Raw genomic sequence first — 6762 nt, 5'->3', positions numbered from 1 at the left:
AGACCATCAGACTCAAGCCTTGTCAACACCTTATAGGCATGACCCGGTTGTCTGTTTGAATGAATGGGATCCTACTGACAACTTCATGAAATAATGCATGAAACCAAACCATAATATTAATTAATGGACATTTGAAAATGGTTTATTGGGCTGTGGAAGTGGACCAAATATTGAAAAGCACAAATTTAGAAAGTTTCGTGCTCATATTGCACAGGGACACAAACACAAAAAACAAGCAACAGCATTATGTGATTATATGCAAAACACTACATGTTAGATTAAGATCACCTCTATCTCAGATGTGTGATTTTGTTTGCAAAACCAAAAGCCAATTCTTTTAAATGCTGACATTTCTTACCATGACATCTAACAAATTCGCATTGTTCCTCTTTCTCAGTATTGTGATGACAACCTGTTCCACCGTTTGGGCTTGGGTTTGATGCCCCTCATGATCTACCTGTACTGCCAGGGTTTCTCCAATCTGGAAAGAGCTGTTCCTTACACTAGCATCATTATATCTTGATTTTAATCCTGGTGCCTTGCGGTGTTGGCATACTGATAAACTACCACTTTCCCAAATATTCAAAAATTATAACCAAGGTGGAAAATCCAAGACTTTGAACATAGATAGTGTCACATATAAACGTCTGTTCTGCATCTTTAAGCATGGTCCTGTTTTATGTTTCTAGGTTGGGATTTCTGTCATGCTGATCTTATTTGTTGTCATTGGTGTTGTGGCTGGTGTGATTGATGGAAACAGAGTTTTTCGGGTGACAGCTCCTCCACTTTTAGCCACAGCTGCACTGATGCCAATGATCGGATACATATGTGGGTACATCCTCTCGACTCTGTTCAAGATGAACGCATCGTATGTATTGTTTTCTGCCACGCTGTTATAAAATCAAATACAAAACTGACATTAGACACATTTTTAATATGTCTGCTTTGCCCACAGTTGCAGACGGACTATTGCTATCGAGACAGGTTGTCAGAACATCCAGCTGTGTACCACAATCTTAAAGGTGGCCTTCCCTGCCGAGGTCATTGGTCAGCTGTATCTCTTTCCCGTCGTGTACATTGTGTTCCAGGTAGTCGAGGCCTTTTCTTGGTAGTCCTGTTCAGATGCCACCAGATGCTGAGACCATCTGACCAAGGTAAATGGACTCCATGAACATTATTGTTTTATCTATCGTGATATGATGAATTATATGATGAATGGTAATTTTATATTTTATTTTTATATCAGTTGATCTACCATGTGAGATTTTCTCTTACCCGATATCAATAACATTTCAGGTGGACAGGGAGGCGCAGGCTGGTCATGCGGCCAAGGAGGCAAAGACAGGGCTAGAAGGCCAGTGACGGCCATCTTGGATGAGGCAGGGATCTCAGAGGTGGCCATCTTGGACGAGGCAGGGGATTCAGAGGTGGCCATCTTGGACGAGGCAGGGAGCTCAGGAGCAACTATCTTGGATGAACAATGAGTGCAATGAGTCATTGCAAACAATGAGTTTAATACAACAAAACAAAGCAAACATAGGTAACATGACAAAACAATGACCGACAAATGACAAGAGAAACAGAAGGGCTTATATAGACAGAACTAATGAGGACAACAAGCAGACAAGAAACACATGGGTAGACAATCACAAAGATCCAATAGAAAACAGAACTACAAAGGACTACAAAATATGACAGGACAGGAAGTAAAATAAAAGTCCACAGGGCAAACACAGACTAGATCATGACACACTAACATGTAATCATCAGTTATGATAATGAATACATATTTGGTGTGCTCTTCGTGGGGAATGCTCCTAAGCTCAGAATTTTGCCCGAACCCAGACTAGGCTACTTCCCCTATTCTTGGCAAAGGTACTAGCCAAAAGTGAAGAGATGGTGTGGTTAGTGGAGGAATAACACAAGACATACAGTATACCTCTTTTCACAATGGTTGGATTACATGATCATGCTTCTCCCCGAAAGTTGTAATTAACATTATTTATGGTAACTTTTCTGTTCATTTGATTCACGTTGACTACTGCAATGCATCCATTTTTATTAAATGTCATTGTTCAACAGAATCGAATTCTGATCGATATTCGCTGTCAGTTTTATTCCACCTGTTTACAGACCTGTTCAGACTACATATCTAAAAAAATCTAAGAAGGTCAACCATTTTGCAAGATGTACAATGCTGGTCCAGAAGCTCTTCTGTTTCAGCATTTTAGTTCTTTTTAATTTCGCATATGTAATTAGGACATACAGATGTTAATGTACATTTTGATTCAATGCTAAATGTTTTGTTGGTTGTATTTTGTGTAATGTTTGTGTAGTGTTAAAAACTCAAACAGGACGTTCATCTGGACCAGTGTTTACATATTCCAAAATATTTATTCCGTTAATTTGTGTCATTAAGGAGAGGAACCAATGTTTTGGACTAACATGCAACACAGTAACCCATGCATTTTCTAAAAACAAAAGTGTACACAGCTGTGAATAGAGCAGCTGAAGAAAGCAATGGGCCCTCTGACCTCATTCCACTTAGTGCTCCCTAGCTAGGGCTTGAAGAATGTGGGGCTATAGAATACCTGGGCCAAGAAGAACGACTGTCCACTCACAAAAGCAGTTGAATAGATATGCAAGGGCAAAAAGCACAAGCTCTCTTCCTCTAGATCTTCGACTAAACGTCATCTACAATTGTGTGCTTATAATGTTGCATGATTAAAATGTTACAGATTTGTTTTTGGTGATAACATAACTAAAATACACTGGAATCAAACCGTTTGAATGGTCATGGTTTTGTGAAACCAAATATTAAACTTGCGACAAAAGTCAACCTTTATTGCATCTCATTCCAGATGTACACACACCTGACACTTTAATCAATCAACCATGATTCATTGTATTTTTAGGAGTGGCGTAATCTGGTTTTAGTAACCTGCTTCATCATAATGCTTAGAATATTAATGATAAAACATTACAATGAAACTAGATGCCTACGGGTTTATGCAAAGGTCACATCAGAGAAATTTCACAAAAAGTTGTATAATATTCAAATAAGCCCTAGTTCAAGTTGGTGAAAACATCATCAGTTTAGGGAGGCTAACTCGTTTTTTATTTTTGAATGATTTTAATGTTATAAAATAGATTCAAATCTAGCATGGTAACGGTTGAAATAATTAATTCATTGCCATTTAAATAATTGCCATTCAGATGGAATGAAGTGACACCCGCTAAAGGGATAGTTCATCCAAAAATAATAATTCTGTCATCATTTACTTATCCTCTTGTCCTTTCTGCAGAGCACAAAAGAAGATATTTTGAAGAATGTTGGTAACCGAACACTGGCGGTACCCATTGACTTCTATTGTATGGACACAAAACCAATGTAAAAGTGAGTGGGTACCGCCGTTATTCAGGTACCAACATTCTTCAAAATACCTTTTGTGTTCAGCAGAAGAAATTTATAGATTTAAAATGAGTAAATGATGACAGAACTTTTTTTAATAACTGTGTCAAATTCATTAACAAAAATTATTTTCAGGTAATATGAACATCACTTTACATGCATTTAAACGTGTAGACACAACTGGATGTTGATTCAAAATTCCACATAAAATGAAATGAGAGCAATTTCAGCATGTGATGGCTTAAACCACAGCATATTATAATCTTATTCACAAAACGTGTGGTGCAGAAAATTTACTCGCATCTCAATTCAACATTTAATTGTGCATATTCAATCAGAATATATGAAAAGGGTTGTTTATGATACAAGAGTTTTCACAAATATCAAAATGTGTACTCATGCAGCAACAGTTGATAAGTGAGATTATATCTTGTGCATTCATGTTACAAACAATTCTCGGGTAGGATAACAAAAGTGAAAGAAAAACAAATGAATGCTTCTGAACATGCACTTAGCTAACCTGAATGGCATAAACTGTAAAATGACAAAGATGTTAAGTGCCAGTCAATGTACTGGAAATGGCTGTCATCACTTTGTGTTTGCATGGTAACAGTTGTAAAAAATGACTAAATGTACACTAAATGTAAATACATGAATGTGCTCAACCTAGTAGCTCTTCTGTCACCAGAAATTGACATTTTGGGCCATGAAGTTTGATGTTAACAATGTTCAGAAACACACTTTTATTTATTCCAAAATCCCCAAATAAACAACATAAATTTCAGCCAAGCTTACTTGAAACAATCCAAAACCACATTTACCAGCTTACCCATAAATATGTTTAGACAATTTAAAGGACCTCACTCAGTAATGAAAAATAACAAACAACCCATTTCAACCATTTAAACACAACTTTTAGAGAAAAGAAAAGAAAAAACAAGACAGCTGTACATTTTAGAGTGGTGACAAACACCATCTGTCAAATGCCTTAAAATTTTCAACAGAGCCTGTTTTGTGAACTTCCACCTAATTCTATCATGGAGAGAGGCTGACCCTCAACCTTTAGGACTTAAATGGACCATAGATCGGACAGTATGGCTGCAATAACCTTTTCCAATCTCTCGCAGAGCTTAATCTAACATATCTCTAAGCTCAAAGCACATCACCGCCTAATGTCGACTGTCGGTGGAAGGGGAACGAGACGGTGGTGGCCGCGGCACCGGAGTGGGTAGCGATGCAGATTCGGCACGTGATCCACCCTTGACTTCTTTGGGCCGCACAGGAGAAGTGCTGGGGGATCGGGAGCGACTTCTGGAGCGATTACGTGATTTGGGACTGTGTGATCGGGAGCGACTACGGGATCGTGATGGGGAGCGTCCACGAGTATGGAAATCCGAACATGACTTAATAAAAAATAAATAAATACAAGAAGAAATGTAAAAAAGCAAAAATAAATGAGTATAATTTTATTTCCTTATTTATGTGTAATTACATATTTTTCACGTTTATTTATTTTTTCATTTATTTATTTATACATTTATTTATTTCCACTTTTATTTATTTCCACATTCATTCATGTATATATGTATTTATTCCTACATTTATTTATTTTTACATTTATTTATTTCTACATTTATTTATTTATGTATTTCTTTGTCTGTATGCTAATGAGTGGGGGAGTGTTTCACCTCAGACATTAGCAATCGATCTCAGAGCAGCGGTGCTGAAGCTTTGAGGCCACAGGGACACCTTGTGGTGTGACCAAACGAAACGAGATTGACGAAGTTGCATAGAGAAGGCAATCTAGTCATTTAATATCACCCTAAATGTATGTAGATATGGGTTACCACACATAGCCTACATACTCTTTATTAGGGACATTGCCGTAAAACATTATCTGGTCGAGATTTATAAAATGTCTTTGCACACATGAACAGAAACTGCACAACAACAGGTCTGCTATGAGACACTTGGAAGAATACACTTGGACACGGAAGCGCATGAAATTATCCACTAGTAATCACATTTAATGTAAATGCGCTGGATGGAGCTGATAAGAGCTTGAGTTGTTTGTCTATGAGACTCGCACAAACCAGCTCAGAACGCCGAGAGAAACCAGCGCATTTCACTGAAGTCTACACAAGCATTATGATCAATGAGTTTGAAATGCGTCTGCAAATACAGTTTACATTCTCGTTTCCTAACTTTGCAATGCATAACACGTGGCATTTCGAATGCTTAAATTATAACGCATATTTCATAGATGCTGCTCTTAGATACTAAGAGTTTAATGAAAAGTCATCAATTGGATTTAGGGATCCGGGATTAAATCAAACCAAAAGTGCATGCTCATGTAAACGCAGTGAGACACGCATCTCACGCCATCGATACGTGCCCATCATGCCCATTCAAACAGCACCGTTAGGTAGCCTACAGGTACATCTAAAAAATTTAGAATATCATGAAAAAGGTCAATATTTTTTGTCAATAATTTCAGAAAGTGAAACCCATATATTCTATAGATTCATTACACATAGAGTGAAATATTTCAAGCCTTTATTTCTTGAAATTTTGATGATTATGGCTTACAGATAATGAAATTCAGTGTCTCAGAAAATTAGAATATTAATAAAGAAAAAGGATATTTTAAACAGAAATGTCAGGGTTCTGACAAGTATGTTCATTTATATGCACTCAATACTCGGTTGGGCCTCCTTTTGCATGAATTACTGCATCAATGCGGCGTGGCATGGAGGCAATCAGCTCTGCTGTGGCACTTCTCAGGTATAATGGAAGCCCAGGTTGCTTTGATAGCGGCCTTCAGGTCATCTGCATTGTTGGGTCTGGTGTCACTCATCTTTCCTTCAGCGCCTGCGTCTGAAGCCACAAAGATGTTGTGCTGTAGTAGTAGTTACAGCAATGCTACACAGCATTGCAGTCACTGGAGGTGCAGCTTTACCAGACGAGGTGGAGGAGGAGGAGGAGGAGGAGGAGGAGGAGGAGGAGGAGGAGGAAGCAGCTTTCCACAACCCACCTCAACAAAGAGATGGGCGACCTCAGTGAAGAGAGCTGGTGAAGGTTGAAAAAGAGAAGCTTGTAGTTCTGCGGGGAATCGAGCAAGGGCTACAAGAGGCAAACAACCTCGCTCGGGACACACTGGAGGTGATATCCACAACGATTGGTTAATCGTTTAATATAACTGTAATTGTGTTCGACTGAAGAAAGAAAGGCATTTAAACCGGATGGCATGAGAGGAAATAAAATATGGGGTAATTTTTATTTTGGAGTGAACTATTCCTTTAAACAGTAGCAAATGAGTGTAATAGAGTTACATGCATAACTGACTGGAG

At 38.2% G+C, this 6762-nt stretch overlaps 1 pseudogene; it reads left to right on the top strand.

The window, feature by feature from the left end:
• Nucleotides 1-419: 419 nt before the first annotated feature.
• On the top strand, nucleotides 420-1484 carry LOC130566059 (hepatic sodium/bile acid cotransporter-like; annotated as a pseudogene).
• The last annotated feature ends 5278 nt before the right edge of the window (nucleotides 1485-6762 follow it).

This window comes from Triplophysa rosa, linkage group LG15, assembly GCF_024868665.1.
Source record: "Triplophysa rosa linkage group LG15, Trosa_1v2, whole genome shotgun sequence".
NCBI classification, from domain to species: Eukaryota; Metazoa; Chordata; class Actinopteri; order Cypriniformes; family Nemacheilidae; genus Triplophysa; species Triplophysa rosa.
This window is presented reverse-complemented; position numbering and strand designations above follow the sequence as displayed.